Source organism: Narcine bancroftii, chromosome 7, assembly GCF_036971445.1.
Source record: "Narcine bancroftii isolate sNarBan1 chromosome 7, sNarBan1.hap1, whole genome shotgun sequence".
Taxonomy (NCBI): domain Eukaryota; kingdom Metazoa; phylum Chordata; class Chondrichthyes; order Torpediniformes; family Narcinidae; genus Narcine; species Narcine bancroftii.
This window is the reverse complement of record NC_091475.1, coordinates 77,562,265-77,586,046: the sequence shown is the minus strand read 5'-3', so window position 1 is coordinate 77,586,046 and position 23,782 is coordinate 77,562,265.

Genomic DNA, 23,782 nt, shown 5'->3' with positions numbered 1-23,782 from the left:
TTCCACCTGGTGCTTTTACCATCATTGCTGGGGAGCGCAAGCTCGTAAGTGCCAACAACCGTGTGACTACCAGGGGAAAACAACCTGGCCAGCCACCATTGATGGCTGTGACGGCTGGCCACATGGACAGCCTCCTTCACGTTACCAACGTCCACCAGCCGACGTTTCCTGGTGGACACAGGAGCTGTGTGTCCTGCTCCCCACTGCCCTCAAGACACGCACCTGATCTCGTGGTTTCACCCTGCGGGCAGCCAATGGTTCCGCCATCAAGACCTTCGATACCCACATGGCGCAGATCCAGATTGGGAAAGAGAAATTCTGCTGGAAGTTCGTATTAGCTTCAGTGCGTACTACGTTGTTAGGGGCTGACTTCCTGAGGGCACACGGACTGTTGGTCGACATGAAGGGCAAGAGGCTGGTCAATGCTCGCTCCTTCCATTCAGTGCGCCTGGACACCACAAACGCCTGCAGGCCCGAGATTGCCGCCATCGCCACTTCCAGGGATGAGTATTTGAACATACTCCATGAGTTCACCACCACCCTTCAACCATGATTCAGTGTCACCTTACCCCAGCAAGGGGTGTACCACCATGTCTCCACGCAGGGTCCCCCCCCGCCGCTACACGCCAAGCCCAGATGATTTCCACCCGAGAAGCTGCAGCTGGCAAAGGAGGAGTTTTCCCGGCTGCAGGAGTTGGGGATTTTCCGTTGCTCGGACAGTGCCTGGGCATCCCCCCTCTCCACATCGTCCCCAAATCCTCTGGGGGCTGAAGACCCTGCAGTGATTACCGGTGTTTGAACGATGCGACCACACTGGACAGATACCCAGTTCCACACATTCAAAACTTCTCGGCAAATCTCCACGGCGTGTAAGTCTTCTCCAAGGTCGATCTGGTGCAGGGGTATCATCAGATCCCGGTCCACCCCAAGGACATCGGCAAGATGGCGATCTTTACCCCCTTTGGCCTCTTTGAATTCCTGTGTATGCCTTTCGGCCCAGACTTTTCAGCGCATCATGAACGCAGTGGGTAGGGACTTGGACTTTGTGTTTATCTACCTGGACAATATTCTTATCACCAGCCGCTACCGCGAAGAGCACAAGGCCCACCTCCGTACCATGTTTGCCCGACTAGCGAAGTTTGGCCTCACAGTCAACGTGGCCAAGTGGCAGTTCAGCAAGCAGACACTGCATTTCCTGGGGAACCATCTCGGCAGCAGGTGCTGGCCCGTCGCCAAAGAAGGTCATGGCCGTACAGTGGTTCCCCAAGCCAACCACCCTCAAGGGTCTGGAGGAATTAATGGGGATGGTGAATTTTTATCATCGGTTCATCCCCGGCACTGCCCGCATCATGCGACCGCTGTTCGTGTTGATCGCTGCCAAGGAGAAACTCCTGACCTGGTTGGAGGAAGCAGAGACTGCTTTTGCCACAACAAAGGAGGCCCTCGACAACCAACTCTATTGGTGCACTCACGCCCGAAGGCACACACGGTGCTCTCGGTAGACGCCTCAGCCACGGTGGTAGGGGGCGTACTTGAGCAGTGACTCAACGGACAGTGACACCCGCTGGCCTTCTTTAACAAGCAGCTGCGCCTGCCGGAGCTCAAGTACAGTGCTTTGACCAGGAGTCCTGGCGCTGAACCTAGCCATCTGGCACTTTCGATACTTTCTGGAAGGCAGGCCTTTCACGGTGTTCACGGACCACAAGCCCCTCACACAGGCACTCGTGATGGCCAAAGATCCGTGGTCGGCTCGCCAGCAACGCCACCTCTCTTACATGTCGGAGTACACCACTGACATCTGGGACAGGGCTGGCAAAGACAATGTTGTGGTGGATGCGCTTTCTCATCCGGCGATCAACACTCTTCCCCCGGCCTTGACTATACACAGTTGGCACAGGCCCAGAAGCTGGACACAGAGACGCAGACTCTCCGGACCACCATTTCTGGTCTTTAGCTCCAGAACATTCAGTTGCCCAACAGCCCAGATACACTGCTCTGGGATGTCTCCACTGGCTCGCTGCACCCGGTAGTCCCATCGTAGTGGAGGTCGAGAGTTTTCAGCTTAGTCCGCGACCTAGCCCACCCCTCGGTGAAGACTTCGGTGTGAATGGTGGCAGAGCGGTTTGTGTGGCATGAGCTCAAAAAGTAGGTGGCCGAGATGGTGAGGAAATGCACCAGGTGCTAGGCCTCCAAGTCCACTGGCATATGCAGGCCCCAATCCAACAATTCGACCCAGTGGTGCATAGATTTCAGCACATCCACATTGATGTCGTAGGCCCCCTGCCAGTGTCCAGAGAAGCATGCTATCTTCTCAATTGGACCACGAAATGGCCGGAGGCCATTCCATCAAAGAGGCTTCTGCAGAGACGAGCGCCAGGAACCTAATCAGTCATTGGATCGCTAGGTTCAGAGTCCCAGCGCACATCATTAGTGACAGGGGTGCCCAGTTCACCTCCACGCTCTGGGTTCAGCTGGTGAACCTCCTGGGGGTTAAACTCCACCACACCACAGCCTACCACCTGCAAGCAAATGTTTTGGTGGAGAGGTTTCATCGTCATATGGAATCTGCCCTCATGGCTCACCTCACTGGCCCAGGCTGGGTAGACGAACTGCCCTGGGTCCTCCTCGGCATCAGAACAGCACCCAAGGAGGTCCTACAGGCGTCTTCTGTGGAACTAGTCTATGACGCTCCACTCTTGCTGCCCGGTGAGTTCTATGGCCCGGAGCCCAACATCACGTCCGAGCACACAAATATTTTGGCAGATCTCCGTAAGAAACTATCCTCGCTATCCATCCCGCCTCCTTCGCATCATGGCGTCCAGATGACACATCATCCCAAAGAGCTGGACTCGGTGGAATTCATATTTGTTCGGTGCAGCCCACATACGGCACCTTTACAAACTGCAACAGATGATGTTGCCTGTACGAAGGTTCATACAAGGTCCTCCAGCTGTCCAGCAGGACTTTCACTTTGGACCTAGGGGATAAAGACAAACTTTTCACCGTGGACCATTTGAAGGCAGTGAACTTAAACCTATCACGACCGGTGCAGACTGCCATGCCCAAACGCTGGGGCCACCCGCCCAAGAGGCGGGACGTGTAACCGGTTCTGGGGGGTGAGGATTGTGTGGCAGTGCACTCTCTCATTGTGAACTGGCCCCGCGAGTAATGCCACGTGGTGGGGCAGCCATAGGAAGATGGCACTGTCAGAGTTTTCTCCCTGCCTCAAGTCTCGTGCCTGGGGGAGCGATTATGTTGTCATAATGCACAAGGTGACTGAGCTCATGCTGTCCTTAAAAGGGCGCGTGCTGAATTTGAATAAAAAAAGTTATTAATGATTTTCAATGTGGTAGCTGAGTCTTTCTTGGCTGTGTCCAGCACTACAATACCTCTATTAATTCACTTCTCATCCTTCATCACTCCAAAGAAGAATGTCCTAGCTCTTTCAACTTTGCTTTATATGACAGTTGTCACCAATCCAGGCAACATCCTGGTAAATTTCCTCTACATTCTTGATGCACCATCACTAATCACAAAAGACTGAAGTTGTGAAACTGATAGGCTTTTATTAACTATAGACTGGAACAGCCACCAACCTCATTGACTGATCAAGGCTGAGTGGGATGGGGAGCATGCAAAAGGCTATGGGTAGGATTGGTCTTGGGAGGTGTGTCCAGCCAGCAACAGCCAATCATAGCATAACAATAGTTTATCACATTCACTACTCCTTTTTAAGAAGAGTCCTGTAAGGTGAGAAAAAAAGATGAGACAAATGTGTATATATAAATGTGTGTGTATGTCTCTCTCTCTCTCTCTCTCTCTCTCTCTATATATATATATATATATATATATATAGATACACTTTAAAGATTAAGTCTGTTTGTGGGGGGGGGGACCTCCTTTGCCGCAGTGAACAACATTGTAATAGTTGGGGTGCTGCTGTAGCATTCTGAGCAACTTGTGGGGTTGGGCTGCCATCATCTGTTGCAGTTTGTCAAGGGGGATGGTGGACAGGTGAGGGGGTAAGGGATTATAGTGCTGGTACAACATGGGTGACAACAGTAGGCATGGGTGGAGAGTGGTCAATCACAGGCTCAGAGACCTCTAAGGTAGCAGTGGGGGGGCGAGTGCATGTTGGTGGTCAATGATGGCCCGATGGTGCCAGATCCTGGATCGAGACTGTCCTCACGTCCATCAGAGAAGACAACATAGGCAATATATGGGCTGTTAGCATGGAGGAGGCGGACCCTCTCGACCAATGGATCAGTCATAGATTGCCTGGTATGCTTCCAAAGCATGATGGGCAGGTGGGCAGTGTAGTCCCTGACACAGATTTACTAGGGAAAGCAAACATCTGTTCATGAGGAGTGCTGTTGGTGGACGTACTGTTATGAACCCAGAGGACTGCAAAACCCACCAGCAATAGATATTCTGTTAGACAAATGGTTACTTAAACAAAAGTTGCTTTTAGTGATCTTTAAACATGAAAATAGAATCAAACTTTAACTTATCTCTATTGACTTACTTAACCTAACTTAACCCCCTTCTAATTCTAAATGCACATGTATGTAATGTGTGTGTAAGTTCAGAAAAGTTCTTTGGTTCTCAGTTCAATCTCACTTTTCATTCCTCCAAGTTCACTGGTTGCAGGCAATTCTTATACTGTGCACAGAATGTAACATTTATAAGTTTTGCCAGGCTTTGGTGCTTGAAAGATAAATGGTTACTGCTCAGGAAGGTTCTTGTTGGTTTTTAGAGAGATATTTGTTGTTCCAGGACATCAACAACTTCACTCCAATGTCTTGCTGACAAAAACTGCCTCTTCAGGGTTCTCCTGATGATGACCTCTTTCTTTCAGGTCACCGCAGAATTCTTTTTTATTGTTCTTATTCCAAGTGAAACATTAGACAGCCAGTCCTCTCCTCTTGCTTGAAACACAAGAGCTTTGACTAGGCTGTCTTCCAAAATGGGGCTTCTTGCCAGCTTGTCCTGTTCCAGTTCCAGCTGCTCTTGCTGACTGTAACATTTACAAGTGATCTCTGCTTTTCTCTCTCTCTCTCTCTCTCTCTCTTTCTCTCTCTCAATCTCTCTCTCTCTCACACACACACACACACACACACACACACACACGCGCGCTGAGAAAAAGCCTGTTTTACTCTCTCTGCTTGCAAAACCACATGACCCTCTTACAACAGCAAGTTCTCCTTCAGTCAATAGTGGCTTCAGCCTGTTCTTTCATCTGTTGCCTTTTGTAAAGAACAATCCATTAGTGAAGTCTTTTGAGCACCCTTCAAAGCTCTTGCAAAACCTGAAAGAAGCCACTATGTCTAGCATTAGCAGAGCTCCAGTATTTCAAATAAGATCTGTTTTAAAGTTTTTGTATGTGACCTTCTCTAACAAGACTTTCCCAATTTATCTCCCAAAAATATATCTATATATTCTGCCACAGTACATAAAAGTGACTGGATGGAGTAGAGTGCATCTGGGAGGACTTCATGCTATTGGGAGACAGAGGCCCTGTGACATTAGTGCCAGGAGGATGATTTTACAGACCATGGCATTTTCCCTTTCCACTTGCCCATTCCCTCTAGGATTGTGGCCAGTGGTCCTGCTCATGGCGATGTCCCTGGCCAGCAGGTACTGCCGCAACTCATCACTCATGAATGAAGTCCCCTGGTCACTGTGAATGAAGTCAGGGTACCCAAAGACTGTGAAGATAATATGGAGGGCCTTAATAACTGTGGGAATGTCATGTCCCAGCATGGATGGCGAAAGGGAAACATGACTTTTCGTCGATGATTGTAAGGAATTAGTTACTCTGGTTCGAGGAAGGGAGGGGCCCCTTGAAATCAATGCTTAGGCGCTTGAAGGGGCAGGTAGCTTTGATCAGGTGTGCCTTGTCCACTCCGTAGAATTGTGGTTTGCATTCAGTGCAGACCTGGCAGTTCTTAGTCATTGTCCGGACTTCCTCAACAGAGTATAGTGGGTTCTGAGCATTGATAAAATGGAAAAACCTAGTTCCTCCAGGGCGACAAAGGTTATTACGGAGGGGCTGCAGTCGGTCCATTTGGACACTGGCTCAAGCCCGAAGGGATAGAATGTCTGGCAGCTTGTTAAGTTTGCCAGGCTGGTAGAGGATGCTGTACTTGCAAGTGGACAGTTTGATTCTCCACTTGAGGATCTTACAGAACTTGATTTTGCCCTTCTGCTTATTGTTAAAATATGAATGCAACTGTTCGCTGATCCATGAGGAAAGTGAATTGTAGTGCCCCCAGTGGTGGACTGCCTCCACGATGGCCTGATCCGACTTCTTGATGGAAGAGTGGTGAATTTCAGGGCCGTGGACGGTGTGTGAGAAAAAGGCCACAGGCCTGCCCACTTGGTTGAGTGTGGAAGCCAGGGCAAAGTTGGATGCATCATTCTCCACTTGGAACAGTGTCTTGACTGATTAAGGCAGAGTGGAATGGGGAGCATGCAAAGGGCTATGGGTAGGATTGGTCTCAGGAGGCATGTCTAGCTGGTAGTAGCCAATCATAGCATAACAGTGGTTTACCACAATCCTGACTAATGAGGCAACAAGAATTGAAGGCAATACGCCAAGTGTAGTCCAACCAGAGTTTTACAGAGATGCAACATTAGCTCACGGCTCTGGAATTCAATCCTCCGACAAATAAAGGTGAGCACACCATATGCTGCTTTAACTACCTTATCAAATTGCATGGAAACCTTGAGGGATCTATGGAGCTGGACCTCAAGATCTCTCTGTTCCTCCATACTGTGAAGAATCCCACCATTAACCCTGTACTCTGCCTTTAAGTTTGAAAATTGTGGAGAAGGTGTACATTGTACAATAAATGTAACAATAAAACTCTTTATCATCTCCAAAACTAATTGTGAAGATTAAATGTAACAATAAAACTCTTTATCATCTCCAAAACTAATTGTGAAGATTAAATGTAACAATAAAACTCTTTATCATTTCCAAAACTAATTGTGAAGATTAACACCAAATTGCTGCTTGATTAAACTGTGAATCACTTATTCTGGCCTCCTACTGACAGGGAGTAAAAACAATGCTGGATAAACTCAGCAGATCACACAGCGTACTTTACATAGCAAAGATAAAGATATATTCCAAACATTTTGGACCTGAACCCTTCATCAAAGTATGAGCAAAATGTAGTCACCTGAATAAAATGGTGTGGAGGCGGAGCAGGGGGAGGTGCACAGGCAAGAAGTAATAGGTGGATAAGAGAAGGAGAGCACAAGAGAAAACAAGAGGAGGATGGTCAGCTTTGTGAATGGAGGGGAAAGAGGGATGGGGAGAGAGGGAGAATGGCAGAAACTGGAGAAGTCGATGTTAATGCCATCAGGTTGCAGAGGGCCCAGATGGAACATTAAGTGTTGCTCCTTCAATTTACGGGGGTCCTTGATTTGGCAGTTCCCGAGGCCATGGATAGACATGTCATCGCGTGAGTGGGACACAGAATTGAAATGGTCGGCCACTAGGAGATCCCTGGTCATTTATGCGGACAGAGCAAAGATGCTCAGCGAACGATCTCCCACTCATTGGAGAGTCTCTCAGATGTAAAGAAGGCCACAACAGAAGTACCGGATGCAGTGAATGATTCTCACAGATTCACAAGTGAAGTGTTGCTTCTCTTGGAATGCCTATTTGGAGCCCTGAATGGCGGCAGGGGAGGGGCCATAAGTGCAAGTGCAACACTCCTGCGGTCACAGGAAGGCATCAAGGGGGCGACTAGTGAGAAGGATGAGTAGACAAAGGGAGGACTCCCTATGGAATGCGGAGAGGGAAAGGGAGGGGAAGATGTGTCCTGTGGTGGGATCATATTGTAGGTGGCGGAAATTGCGAAAGGTAATATGTTGGATGCAGAGGCTGATATGGTGGAGGGTGCGGACAAGGGGAATCCTGTTTTTGTTGGGTCCAGAGGCAGAGGGGCCAGGGCAGATGTGCAGGAAATAGAGGAAATGTAGGTAAAGGCCAAGTTGATGGTGGAAAAGGAGAAGTCACACTTTTTAAAAAGGAGGACCCCTCGGATGATCTGGAATGGAAGACCTCATCTTGGAAGTAGCCGGGATGGAGAAAGGAATGGAATCCTTCCAGGGGACTGGGGGCAAATAAGTGTAGTTGATGTAATTAATGTCTGTAGAAAGTTTATCTCCTGAGATGGAGACAGAAAGATCAAGAAAGGGAAGATGGACTAAATGAATTTGAGGTTGGGGTGAAAGTTAGTAGCAAAGTGAATAATATTGACAGGCTCATCTTGGGTACATAAGGCAGCATCAATGTAGTTGTCAGTGTAGTGGAGGAAGAGTTGAGGAGACTTGACCCTGTCGGGTTGGAGCATGGATTGCTCCACAAAGCCAACAAAAAAGGCAGGTCCAGCTGGGACCCATGGTTACCCCTTTAACTTGGAGAAAGTGGAATGAGTAAAAAGAGAAATTATTGAAGATGAGAACAAGTTCTGCCAGGTGGAGGAGGGTCATGGTGGAGGGGGACTGGTTTGGCCAGTTGTTAAGAAAGAAATGAAGGGTTTTGGGACTTCTGTCTGGGGATGGAGGTATAGAAAGAGTGTTTGACCATAGTGAAAATGAGGCAGTTAAGTTCAGGGAATTGGAAGAAGGCATATGAGGCATTGCAGATGTAGGTAGGGAGGGACTGGAGCGGGGTAAAAAATGGAGTGGAGGTAAGATGATACTAGTTCACTGGGGCAGGAGCATAGAGAAGCAATGTACCTGGATAATTGGGTCTGTGTATCTTGGGTAAGAGGTAGAACTGGGGAGTGCAGGGATGGGAAACATGCCACTCCCAATCACCATTTTATTCAGGGACTTGCCTACATTTTGCTCATACCTTGATGAACGGCTCAGGCCTGAACCATTAGTTTATTATCTTTATCTTTGCTACATAAAATACCCTGTGTGACTTGCTGAGTTTCTCCAGTGTTGTGTTTTCATGCAGACTTTCATGTTTCACTCTCTCCTACTGAGAGGGTTGTGTTTATCCAAACTTTGCGAGTTGAAGCTGCAGGCTGTCAATGTATTGTGGTCACTCCGATGCATATTCTGGAACCTGCCATAGAACAACTAGAAAAAACAACGAGCAGACAGAGCATGGATTTATTAAAGGACTTTGCTGTTCGAGTGCTGGTGAAATTGATGTGGCTTACTTGGATGATTAGAAGGCTTTCAATAAGACCTCAAAAGTGGGCAACAAACTTTAAACTCCGAAATGGAAGTTCCTTGCTGGCGTGGATTGAGAAGGCAGAAAGTTAAGAGCGGGAAGAGATAGATGGGTCACCACAGCAATAGGTGGCTGGCCCCATAGTCTCATGATTCACATCAATGAGAATCTGAAGAAATCAGAAGTCATGTTAACAACACAGAAGCTGCATATGTTGGGACCTTGAGCAAACAAAGAATTGCTGGAGGAACTCAGCAGGCCAGACAGCATCCATGGGTTTGACTAACCATTTCTATTCATGGATGATGTCTAAACCGCTGAGTTCCTTCAGCAGTTCTCTGGCTGCTTGGTCGTGTTTACAAGTTGTATGTAGCTATCCCCTTTGGTGCCTCTTTGCTTCCTCCTACATGCGAAGATGTATGTAGGAGGATGTAAAGAAGTGTCAAGGGGATATAGACTCATGCACATCACAGGCCTTCATCCCACAAGCCATCAAGCACCAATTTGTACCAATCCCAATCCCCACGTTCCCATCATCTCCCCCAGATCTCTCACTCATCTGCACACTGGGAGCAAGTTTCACAGAGGTCATTTAACATAGAACACGACAGCACATCTAATTTTCCCAACCTCACACCCTCTATTTTCTTTAGTAACTGTTTGACCTGCTGAGCTTTTCCAGCATTTTGTGTTTTTACTCCATTTTTCTTTCATCCATGTCCCTCTCTGAGAGTCTTTTGAATGTCCATAATTGCAGTAAGATTTTCTCTCTCCTGTACTCTCAAAGTCTAATATGCCATTTGTCCTCCTAAATGTTTTCTGTAATTATATGTTAGCCTTCAGTGACCTGTGAACAAGGACATCCACTTGTCCTAATCTCTCAACATTTAAAAAGCACAAGGCATGCCTCACATTCTCTATATTATATTCCATGTGTCATGTCTTGCCCACTCACAAAGCTAGTCTGTAGTACTTCAACAGTGGTGTTGCTAATAAAACCATTTTCCAGCTGCTATCTCCACCCGGCAATGCATTCCACTGACCCACCACTCTCTGTGTAAAATTCTTAACTCCAGTGTCTCCCCTAAACTTTCCTCCACTCACTTGGTATTTGCTATTGTCAAGTCTGTTTGTACAAGTACAGTATATCCCAACGAAACAGTGTTCTCCAGTCCTTGGAGCAAAACATGCTGGTGCAGAACCAGACATAACACACAGACAAATAATACATAAGTGGGACAAGTATTTTAATCTATAAAAATAAATAAATAAATATGGTTTTGTACAAATGAGAGTCTTGGATGGTTAGTGCAAGCAGTTCCTTTGATCATTCAGAAAAGGACTATTGTTACCTGAGGAAAATGGTGCTGGCAGTCCACCCTATATAAGCCTCTTATATATTGTATTAAGTCACCCCTCATCCTTTGTCGGTCCAGTAAAAAAAAGTCCAACTCTTGCTTCATAAGATGAGTTCACCAATCCATGCAATATCCTGGTAAATCTCTTCTGTACCCTCTCTAAAGCATCTACCTGTATATCCTTCTTGTAATGTGATGTTACAATGCAATACTCTCAAAGGCTCCAGATTCCAGGGCTGAAGTGAATTACAGAGAAGTTCTGGAGAAATTCAGCAGGTCACACAGCATCTGCGGGCAGCAAAGGGTAACCAACATTTCTGCTCAGGTCTGCTGAGTTTCCCAGCAACTCTAAGAGTTCTAACCAGGGATCTATAGACCTCACGGCTTCTGAACAATCCCCTGACTAATGAAGGCCAGCTCACCATACACCTTCTTAACCACTCTATCAATGTTCACAGCAACCTTGAGGAATCTACAAACTTCAACAAGATCTCTCTGTTCCTCCACGCTGCTAAGGATCCTGCCATTGACCACATTCTTTGTCTTCATGTTCGACCTTCCAAAGTGCTTCACTTCACACTTATCTTGATTGAATTTCATCTACTACTTCTCTGCCCAACACTACAACTTGTCTATATCCTGTTGTAACCAACTAAACCACATATCTTTAGAACATCTGAGGAACCTGGAGCACTCAAAGAATGTGCAGGAAGCTTCTGTGGTCCTTGAGAGAACACGCAAAGTCAAGATTGAAGCCAGGATCCTCTGAAGCTATGAAAATGGTTTTATTAGCAACACCACTGTTGAAGTACTACAGACTAGCTTTGTGAGTGGGCAAGACATGACACATGGAATATAATATAGAGAATGTGAGGCATGCCTTGTGCTTTTTAAATGTTGAGAGATTAGGACAAGTGGATGTCCTTGTTCACAGGTCACTGAAGGCTAACATATAATTACAGAAAACATTTAGGAGGACAAATGGCATATTAGACTTTGAGAGTACAGGAGAGAGAAAATCTTACTGCAATTATGGACCCCTGGTCAGACCACACAAGGAGAATTGCTGTTAAACAACATTGATGACCTTTCTTCTAATGCTGTGTGACCTGCTGAGTCTCTCCAGCACTTTTGTGTATTTTACAAAGAGTATTGTGTGCTATTTTGGTCTTTCTAATTGGCCTGGCTTGGCAGATGGAGACAGAGGATGGTGTGGTGAAGGGTTGTTCTTCAGACTGGAGTCTTGTAACAGTTTGAGTGCCAAACTGTTGGGTCCACTGTTGTTTTTCACTCGAATCAGAATGCAAGTGGCATGGTTACCAAGTTGCAGATACACTTAGTGGACAGTGAGGAAGCTTATGTTCTTTTTCTTTGTCATTTATTCTTGAGCACAACCTCGAGATCTAGTCTTTAGTGTTGCAATGTGTATGGAGGTGGCTGATTGGACCAACTTGGGCTCGAGAGTGATAGAGGTGAGAGCATGATGCAGTGTCAGTGTTTGTGATTCCTTGTTCCTCTTTGCTTCCTCCATTCTAACTTTCTCACGTGAATGTGCAACGCTTTTTATGCAGGTACATCAAACGGGATGATCCAATGTTCCCAGTGGTGCGGGTCAATGTTAGACATCTTCAGGGGAGTTCCAAGAGTGCCTTTGAATCCATCCACCACCGGACCATTGACCCTCTGTCAGTTTTCCACACTGTAGCTGCTTTGGTATCCTGTCACCAGACATTCTACATCCTGCCCTTCTGACTTGGAATTTAGTAGTGGACAAGTTCACTTACGTAGGCAGCACAGTCTCAAGGGCAGTGAAATTTGAGACACAAAATAAAATTTGTTCTTGCAAAACTGAAGTGCAAAAAGGAAATCAACTTGAAATTTATTAAAAAAAATATTTTTGCATGCATGGATAATGTGGCTTTGTGCTGGGGAAGACCACAATACTGCCCATTTTCTAGTAATACAAGGGTCACCTATATTTACTGTTGGTGCCAGAGTGGTTCCAGAGATGTGGATTTTCTGAAGGAGAGGTTGAGTTGATAGGGAAGGTAGGGAGTGCTGAAGACTTAGAGGAGATCTCCTTGAAACTTTCCATGCATTGGAAGCAGGAAGGGTAGTTCCCCTATTTGAGGGATGTTGGACCAGGGAGTCATAGTATCATGATAAGGGGACGGCTACTGGAGACTGAGCTGAATGGAAATTCCTTGTTGCACAGGATGGCGAATCTTTGGAATCCTATTCAGGAGCATGGTGCATACTCAGTCATTGAACTCATTCAGGATTGAGTTGGTTGAATTTCAGGATGTTCAATGAATCTATACATGTAGGGCTATGATACAAAACGGCACTGTGATAAATCAGTCAAGGTCCTGATGAATGCTGGAGCAGGCTGGAAGAGCCAAATCATCTCTCCTCATCCTGCTCCAATTTCTGAAGTTTTGTTCTCCGCTCAGGATCACAGATGTCATCAGATGCTGATGCTCAGATTGTGGGAGAAACCTAAGTCCAGGAATGGTCACATCTGGAGGTGGTGACCATTGTTGCAAAACTCATATGGGGCCATTGACAGGTGCAGTGGCTGGGAAACTCGGTCTCTGGCTGCTTCCTTTCAACCAGAACCAGAGGTGGGACTGTGGGCAGTTAGGTTTGTGTGTTTCCTGTGGACAAGTAACAAATACTGAGCTCCGTCCATTTGACAGAATTCGTTCAGAGATGCATGGGTGAACAGGTGTCCTCAGGAGAGGAACAGGGGGTTAGCCTGAGCTGAACCCTTGACTGCCCGCTCTCTGGATCCAGTACCAGACCAACAAAGGCAACTCTTGACTGACCCTCCCTCCTCTGCACTAGGTGCCCAATGATCAGGAGTGTGGGGCAGAAATGCAGATCTGGAGGAGCAACCCCTTCAAATGTGCGAGCAGGGGCTGCACCCTCACACGTTCCATATCTCAATCAGGCTCTGAAGTCATAGACTGCTGGTGAGACCGTGAATCAACTCAACTCATCACTAGACCTACCCCATTCGCGTTTCATAGACAATTCACTGATTACCCCTCCATTTTCACACTCTCTGTAATGGTCAAGGTGCCATCACTCTCCACCATTGCCTTTGTGCATTTTCTAACTTTGATAATGGGGACGTCTCATGACCACATTCTCGTCTTCCAGTGATGTGAAAGAATTCCTGGCCACAGGGTTCATTGAAGTTGCTGGCCCAACATGATTCCTGTGGGGCCCATGACTTTTGGAAGATGGGTCTGCCATATTTATGAAAGACAAACAGACTCGACCACTGTATAAAACAATAGGAGAGGGAAAGTTCCATATTTATTGAAGTCGTGCTATCTCTGCCCACCACGGAGCCCACCATCCTGTATTCCCCACGTCAAAAGGAGAGTCCGAGATGTGAGTTGTTTAGCTGGATGATGAGATTGCAAAGCAATGAACAGAAAACCCTGGACACTTGGTGAACTGGCTCCCTGGCAATCCGTGAAAGCCACCCAACTCCTCGAAGGTGAGGCCAAGGCTCCTAGGCCTTTGCGGCACTATGGAAAAGTCATCAACAACCGACTGCCGAGCTAATCAGTGATGAACTAATCGGTGGAGTCACCAATGTTAAACTTTTAACGAGCAAATTAGGTGAAAGATAATAATTCCGCGGTGGAGTAAATCCACCCTGGCAAACTGCCAGCTGATTGCTTGAATTGCGTAGTTGGAGACAGCACAGCTTTATTCACAAGCAGCAGATTTCATAGAAGTCTGCCTGAATACTCCCCCCCCCCCCCACACACACACACACACACACACACACACACACACACACACACACACACACACACACACACCCTTCTCCTTTTGATTAAAATCTCATGTCAGCCTTTCAAATCATTTATCTTTCTCCATATTCCCGGGCAGGGCAGACCATGACTTCTGCACCACCGGTCGCACAGTGTGACATTTCCTCAGTAGTGTCTGGGACCTGACTCGGATCTATCTGCTGTGGGTCTGGCTGGGGTCTGCCTGTGGTCAGGCTGTGTATGGAAAGACAGGGTTCTACTTTATCTCCCATGTACAGGCTCAGGAAGGGTAGGAGTTGGGCCAACTGACACCTCTCCTCCCACAGACTGACTCACCCTCACCTTACCTATTCCTGGCTTCAGGCGATAGGCGGAATCTCAGAGCCCAGAGATTATCACTCCTGACCAGGGAAGTGCTGACATGATCGCTGGCAGCTGCTGATATGAACAGCTCACCTCTGCTCACTCGGCACGACCAGAGCCACAATTGAAATGACGTTAATGTTTTTACTGATGAATTAATTCATTAAACTGAGAGTAGAGTGTTCTATCTGTTATGGAAAGTGGTTTGATGTGAGGTGTCTGTGCTGAATTATTACTTCCAGAAAACATTGCTGGCTGACAGTACCTCCATGGGAGAGCTGTTGGGGGGTGGATGAGTTGGTTGGTGGGCTGGCTCTGTGTAATCTATTCAACATCAGAGCTAGCTATTGCAATACAAGTTACTGACATCTTAAACACTGACCCTGAAACAAAGGGGGCAGCCTAAGACTACAGCCAGCCTGCACAGTGTTGCAGGTATAAAATCTCGCTCGTGAAATTCTATTCACATCCATCGGATAAAACCCAGAGAGTAATTGCAAAGGTTGAATTTGTCACACTTATAATTGGAGATTGTAAATCTGGTGTTGGCGTTGACAGATGCACAAAAGCCAGACTGCATGCTGTGGCAAGGCATTCTGAGACCCCACTACATCTTTACTTAAACCTGAAAAGGCAGTCAAAGGACTCATTTATACATTACACCAAGAGATGTATTGCAATGGCTGCTAGGACTGACTTGCTCCCTTTGCCTAGCCTTGATCAGGAGATGGGAATAAAGAACAGTAATGGGCTGACACCTTATCAGATTTTGCATAGGGACAGATTCTGACCTGCCCATTAACCTTCTGCTTTATCTGACTTTAGTGATTAGTGTAAGATACATGCAACTCTACAATGGCAGCATCGGGCCTGAATGCTGGCCTCAATTATTCGAGCTTAGGTTTTGCTGAGTTGGCCATACAATTGATAGTGTAACAATGCAGTGTTGGGGAATTGTTAATTAGCCAATGATGTGGTAGCGATGGAAAGGCTTTAGGATGGAATCACAATGGAATACAATGCCTTTTATGGCTACCTGCTGAGACTGACAGAAGTGATCACTTGTGGGTGGTAGGGCACTTATTGCATGCAGCTTTCGGAGTGATGGCAAAGCCACAGAAAGGAAAAAGCTGCATTCATCACCCCCTTGTAACATTTTTCGCATTCCCAATTTACACAACCTGCCCTCCCCCCCACCCCCAGTCCTTAATTCTGTTTTAATTCTCTCCTTTCAGTTTCAGCCCAGGAAACTTGCGTTGGCAGCAAGAAAAACAGCTTTCTCCAAAATGTTAAGATTTTACATTCAAGAATCAAGACAGAGACTGCCAATCAAACTGCTGTTGAACCGAGGAAGGCCTGGTCCCACATAGAGAACACGCTCGGACACAAACAAGAGTTTTGTTTCCTTCCCAAGAGCGGCACGGTTAGTATAACAGTCAGCCCCACACTATTACAACACCAGCAACCCTACTCCAAATCTGCTTCTGACTGTAAGGAATTTGTACATTCTCCTTGTGTCTGCGTGTCTTTCCTCCCACCCTTCAAAATGTACCTGGGTTGTAGATTAATTGGGGTATTTGGGCAATGTGAGCTTGTGGGCTGGAAGGGCCCATATGTTTAAATATAATTTTAAACCTTGCTAATTCACTGCCCATTGGTGAGAGGCCACATATTATAGATTTAAGACAGTGATAGGTTCTTGATTAGAAGGTGAATCAAGGGTTACAGGGAGAAGGCAGAAGAATGGGGTTGAAAAGGATAGTAAATCAGCCAAAATGACAGACTCGATGGGCTGAATAGCCTAATTCTACTCTTATGGTCTTAGATTCTTTGATCTAATTTCTGCTTGGGTTACTATATAAACCATGCAAACCCACTGTATTCCGCATCACCAATGTGTTTTGTGGAATGAAGTACCCAGCTTTATAGAGAAGAATGAATGGAAATAGCTCAATTTGGAAAATCTTTGCAAAGAGCACAGATGAATAGAGAAAATGAAGTTGGTGAGGATGATATGAGCAGGAGCATTTCAGAAATTGTTCAGAGAATTGCTTGACACCCTGTGAGTGTGGAAGCTGCTTCATCTTGAGACAATGTTTAGATTCAAAGGGGCTTGCTGGAAGAGCAGGGGTGCAGCACTTCCAGAGCTCAGCAGAGCATCACTCCAGCACCTCAGGAGACAGCTCTGCACCCTAATGGGGCTGCTCCAGGCACCTCATGGGGCCACTCGAGACAGCTCATGGGGCCTCTCCGGACCCTCATGGGGTCACTCCAGGCACCTCATGGGGCCACTCCGGCACCTCCTTGTCACCATTTTTTATTAACTCCAGCACCTAGAAAATTTGCCCTGCACCCCTGTGGAAGAGGGAGTTGAAGTTGGGTTAGAACAGTTCCTGTGTGTGTGGGGATTAATGTTGGAACCAAGCTGGCTCTTGCTATGCTGTAACCATCTGCCTTTCTGTGTTACCGGACGGAGCTCCACAAAGGACAACCACTGCTGAACTGCTTTTGAGTCTGGTGGTAGAGGGATAACTGACTGGGGCTCAAACTCCTAGGGCGAGTCTCACGTTTCCTGCGATTACCCCCCCTCCCCCAACAAAATATCCATGTTTCTCTTTTTCTACACTCATGTTGGGACAGGAAGTCACATGGTCATGTTACTAATGGCACATTGTTAGGCAGACAGCAGGCAGTTAGGTGGAGCTTCAAACAACATAGGTGAAATGACTGGGCTACCACTAGATTTTAATGCAGGTGTGTGTAAGGAGATGGGAAAGGTCTCTTTTCTCACCCTCCCTTATCTCATGCACTTCTCACCCTCTGTTTATCCCTCCGCATCCTCTGTTTTTGAGAAGAAATGGCCAGTAGCCTCACCGTAAGACAAAAAAAAAGCTGGGCTAAGGAGATTTGAATAAATGACTCTGAACCAAGGGCATTTGCTACACAACACTAGTGTTAAAACAAAACCTTTGTTGCTTTGTTAAAAAAACTCATTGGTGCTGATCTCATGGAGCAGGTGGAATTTTGTGATATTGGAAAAACTATAAAATTGCCCCCATTCCTTTCTCTGTCCAGTGACAGTTGCTTGGTTTGCTCGGAGCGAATTAATGATGCTGGACAAATCCTTCCCTTACCATTACTGCATTGTCAATACAGGAAGGTGCATTAGATTTCGGCAGCTCAGAGCGAGGCGAGGAGACGGGGAATCGATACCACTTCTCGTGTATCTCTGATAATTGGGACCATTGTCTTGGAGTGTTCATACCTTCCTTAAATGACTTATCAATATATTGACTATCAGTTACTCATTCCTAATTATGCTAACCCTGTGTTTAAACAAATGAATTTAGATACACACCTCACTTCCAATTTTTATTCATGTCAAACATTTTTAATGTTCTTCTCTGAATGCTTTTCAATTAGATAGCCTTCTTGATAACTGGACTTATTTCAGGGGCTGGAATTAGCACTGGATGCTGGTGTTCATTGCTCTCTCCTTGGTGTTGCTAAAGGCTGCTGGCTCCCTTTCACAGCAGTGCTGTCAGATTTCATACATCTGAGTTTTATGCTGGGGCTGTAAATGACCATGACATGAGCTGGAGACACGGGTGGGTCACACCATGTGGCGAAAGCAACTTTCTTCTTGGAGCCAGTTGAGATTTTATAGCACTCTCCTCAAACCTCACCTCCCCCCTGCCACCACCCCTCCACCAGGTTATTGAGACGTAATCATTATAGCCAAAAGTACTCTGTAACCACAGAACTTTTAAAATGTAATTGCGATCCAACATGGCAGCTGATTTTGTGCACAGCAGAGACCCACATCCTATTGCTAGATGGACAGTGACAGATCGCTGCAGTGTCTGAGGGGCAGTGACGAGATACAGCAACCTTTTCCTTTCCACTCACATCCCACTTTACGTAATCCTATGCCATCTGTGCTCTGTGATTAGTAATGGATTCCTTAAGATGGTGTGTGAGTGGGAAGGGAAGGTTGAGAATCACTGCCCTAGACCCAATTGTTACTGAAATATTTTGCTTGAGAAAAATTGTCATTGGACCATTTCCTTAGAAGTTATGAAACTGTGCACATAACGAGCCAATTAGGTACGATTAAAACAGTAGATTTCAAACTTTTTCTTTCTACCTACATACCACCTTAAGCAATCCTTTACTAATCACACAGCACCTATGGCATAGGGATTACTTAAAGTGGTATGTGAGTGGAAAGAAAAAGGTTGAGAACGACTGAACTACACTGTTGAGTGGTTCTGGATAGTTGGAGGGGCTGTGCCAAGAGAGCAGGATGGTGTGAGGGTGGAGATGAGGAACAGTTGTAGTAATGGAGGTACATTCTGAGGGAGAGTGAACATGGGTGGGAGGGTAAGCACTGAGGGCCCCTTGCACATTGTTTACTGAGGAAGCATCACACTCAGGGACCTCCAGAATTGAGGGAACCACACTCGGGGACCTCTAGTATTGAGGGAGCATCATACTCGGGACCTCCAGTACTGAGGGAGCATCACACTCTGAGACCCAGTACTGATGGAACTTCACCCTTGGGGACCTCCAGTACTGAGGGAGCTTAACACAGGGAACCCCAGTACTGAGGGAGCATCACACTCAGGGACCTCCAGTACTGAGGGAACTTCACACTCAGGGAGCTCCAGTACTGAGGGAGCTTCACACTTGGGGACCTCCAGTACTGAGGGAGCACCACACTTGGTGGGGGGAGGGGCGGCGCTCCAGTATACATTGGCAAGGTCAGAATACTTAGGGTGTTTCTGTCACTTTCTTGGTCTCGGGATCTCTGTCTGCTCGGAGTGAAAAACCCAGTAGCTCTTATGATTAGAGAGAATTTTTCCAAAGTGATCTGAAGCAGCATCAATAAAACAAAACCTGTTACTCAGACACAATCTTCTGCAGGTTGAGCAGCATCAGTGAGAGGAAAAGAATTGTTTTTATTTTAATTTTCATAGACTCATAAAATTAAAACAAACCATGTATTTTTTTTAAACATTCATATAACAGTCAGAGTCTATCTTTATCCCACCTTCGTACAATTGAAAGTACAGTTGATTAAATTACATTCACACAATAAGATTAAATTTAAAAGAAGTAAAGAAACTCAAAACGAAAAGGAAAAAGCCCGTCGCCTGCGTCATGTCTACTTCTTTGATCACATTCATTTCCCCACTGGGACAGATTGCTACGTACCCCTATTTTGAAGGTGTCAGGGGGGCAGGGGCTGATTAATCAAATCTGTGTGCTATTGTATTTCAAGTAAGATGGCCACACCTTAACGAATGTGTTATGTTTCTTCCTTAGATTGTACTTGATGTTTTACAGGGGAATACAACTCTGCATTTCCACATTCCATCGTGTGGTATTTAGTTGCGAGTTAGATTTCCAAGCAGCTATACACTTCCTGGCTACCGACAAGGCGACCTTCACAAATGAAATTTGTTATTTGGACAGTCTAAAACTCACGTCCCCAGTGTCTCCAGGAAGGTACACTTCTGGATCCTGTGGAAAATCCACTTTTGTAATTTTTTTTTAGAATGTCCCACAGGTCTTCCCAGAAAGATCTCACTTTTGAACATAGCCAGGTAGAGTGGACAAAAGCTCCAACCTCCACACCACACCAAAAACACATTTACAAAATTTCTGGCTTTGATTTATATCATTTTTGTGGTGAGAGATACAGCTGGTGCAAGACGTATTGCATTAATCTGTTTCTGGCATTAATGACTCCAGTCACGTTGTCCAGACACAGGTCCTGCCACCACTGTTGTGTCCAAGTGGGACTCCCTTGTCTCCCTTGACCTGTGTAAGCTCAGTTTTGGGCCCTCACTTTGGAATATGTAATTCATCTAAGAGATAAATTGCCCCATCAAATTGAAATCTCCATGTTACTACATCTAGATAGATGGTTCCAATTTTTCCCTTCAGAATGATCTTATTTGCAGATAGCAGAAGAATGTTCTGTTATACATATTGTATTTGTTCCTCAACAGCTCAAATGACGTGAGCTGCCTTCACTTGTAACAATTCTTGATACACCTGATCCCCTTCTGGCACCAGGTGTCCAGGACTTTATTACCCAGAGTCAAGGGTATGAAGTTGTTTTGGGTCAAAAGCATTTGGGAGATAACCCCATTTTCAATCCAATACATTGATTCTTTGTCACATTTGAAGTACATGCTTTAGTATGAAGTTATCTGGTTTTTTTTAAATTAGTGTCCCATTTGTATCTAAATTCTCCTGCTATTTTTTTCACCTACTGCATGTAATCCAATTTATGCCCAAGAGGAGGGCCCACTTCCTTCAAAGAGTGAGGTGATAAACCTTGCCTGGACTGCCCAGTAATATTTTTTGAAATCAGTTCATTTTAGACCCCCTAAATTATATAATCCAACGTCAACTTTTCCATGGAGATTCTACCCACTTTACCCCTCTACAGGAACCTCCTAACACATCCATTGAGCATCTTAAAAAAGCCCTGTGGCAACAAAATGAGTAATAATTGAAAAAGACACTGAAGTCTTGGCATCACCTTCATTCCGACACAGTTAACTCTGCCCACCAATGTTATGGGCAGAATCCTCCATGTATTAAGTCCTCCTCAATCTTCCAGAGCAAAGGGAGTTAACTAAGTTTGTATAAGTTGCACAAATCTTTGCCTACTTTTATTCCCAGATTATTAATGCCTTCTTGCGACCATTTAAATTGACTTCTCTGTTGATATTGCCTATAATCCTCATTTGTCAAAACAATAATCTCACTTTTGTCCAGATTTATTTTATACTCCGAGACCATAATCCTCCAGTGTGGTCCTCAGCCTGGCCAATGATCCCCCAGAGTCTGTCAGTGAAAAGGTTCATTTTGTGCTCCTCCTGGCTCACCCTGAACCCCTTTATGTTTGGATCCTGCTGAATGGCTTCTTCCGGTGGCTCAACGGCCAGTATGAGCAGTGCTGGGGATAATAGGCAGCCCTGCCTACTGGACCTGCTCAATGGGAACACTGGAGACATCTACCCATTTGTAATAATTTTAGCTTGGGGTTTACAGTAATGTCCTCACCCAATTAATAAATGTTTGACTTGATCAAAATTTCTCCAGGTCCTTGAACAAAAAGTCCCATTCCAAACTGTCACAGGCCTTTTCCTCATCCAACACTATAGGCACTCCTGGATCCACCCCCGACTGTGCTAAATGCACTATACTAAGCAATCTAGCTATGTTGTTTACTGATTGTCTCCTTTCTACAAATCCAGCTTGGTCTGGATTCATTAATTTCAGCAAATATTCTGCCAACCTATTGGCCAAAGCTTTTGCAATGATTTTATAATCTGAGTTTAATGACGAGATGGGTCCATATGAGGTGAGATTCAGTGGGTCCTTTTTTTGGGAATCACTTCCATGAATGCTGTGGAGAAAGACTCCAGGAGGGTAGCATCTCCACCATCTGATCCACCACCTTCATAAGAAGGGGCATTAACAGATCTTTGAAGTCTTTATAAAATTCGGCAGGGAAACCATCTTCCCCTAGTGATTTACCAAGTTGCATAGAGCTCAGGTTCCATGCAATCTCCTCTTGAGAGAAAGGTGCACTCAGCCCATCTCACTCTTCTTGATCCAAATTTGGAGGTTCCAAAAGAAGCAAGAAATCATCTATTTTAGTAGGATCATCCCCTGACTCAAATGTATGCAATTCCTTATAAAACCTTCTAAATGTTTTGTTCATTTCTTTTGGTTGATATGAGATCTTGACTCCCCTGTTTGAATCACACTGATTATTCTTGAGGCCTCTTCCACCCTTACCTCCCAAGACAACACTTTGTGGGCCCTCTTCCCCATCTCATAACACTGCTGTCTAGATCTTAAAATCAATTTTTCTGTCTTGTATGTGTGTAACATATTATATTTGAGCTTTTTTCCACCAAATTCCTGTATTTTTCTTCTATGCCTGCTATTTGATAATCCTTTTCCAGTTCTGCTATGTCCTGTTCTAAAGCGTTAACTTCCTTCATGTGCCCCTTTTTAATGTGCTTGGTATAACCAATTATCTGGGCCTTAAATAAGCCTTTAATGTGTCCTGAATTAGGAAGTTATCCTCAGTAGAGGGGTAATTCTGGTCTTGCCAACAGCAACATTTTCAGATACAATCTGTACACCAAGGCCTGCTTATCTGACATTGTACTGGACAGTCAAGGGTGAATGATCAGACAAGAGTCGAGCTGTGTACTTGGTCTCCACTATCCTACCCTCCAATTTGCTTGATGCCAAAAATAAATAAATTCTACTGTAGGAATCATGTTGTCTTGAGTAAAAGGAGTAATCCCTTTATCTCAGCTTCAGGCATCTATGAGATTTAGCTCAGTCATAAAGGCCAGGATAGATTTAGCCACCCTGGCCTTGTTACCTTCTTTGTTTATTTGTCCATGACCTGATCCAGACAAAAATTAAAATCCCTTGCAATCAAAATATTCTCCAACCCTTTGGATACTTTCAAGAATATGTCCTGTATAAAGTTTTCATCATCTAAGTTTGGGGCATAAATATTTATGTGCCCAGATTTCTGAGTATATTTGACAATGGATCATCACAAATCTCCCTGCCTAGTCAGCGACCACTTCCCTGACCATCACTGGAACATTCTTCCTTATCAAGATAGCCACTTCCCTGGTTCTGGAATTGAAGGAGGACATCACCACTCTAACTTTAAATACTCTTGCTTTGTAAGGTGGGCCTTCTGTAAAAACACTATATCTGCCTGCATCTTTTTTAGGTATGCCAAGACACTTAATTGTTACGTTTATCCCATTTACATTAAAATTCATGAATTTGATTGACTTAGCCATTATTCTTGGACCACTCCATTATATCCTTCCTGTTCCTTCTCATCCCTGATACTTAACTTCTGAATTGGTTCTCCTCCATAGATCCTTTACATAGGTGACTGTCCCGCCCAAGAACTAAACAAATTAACAAAACTAACACCCACAATTCAGAACAAAATTAAAAACATCCCAAAAGAACCCCCCTCCTCTTTTCCCCCT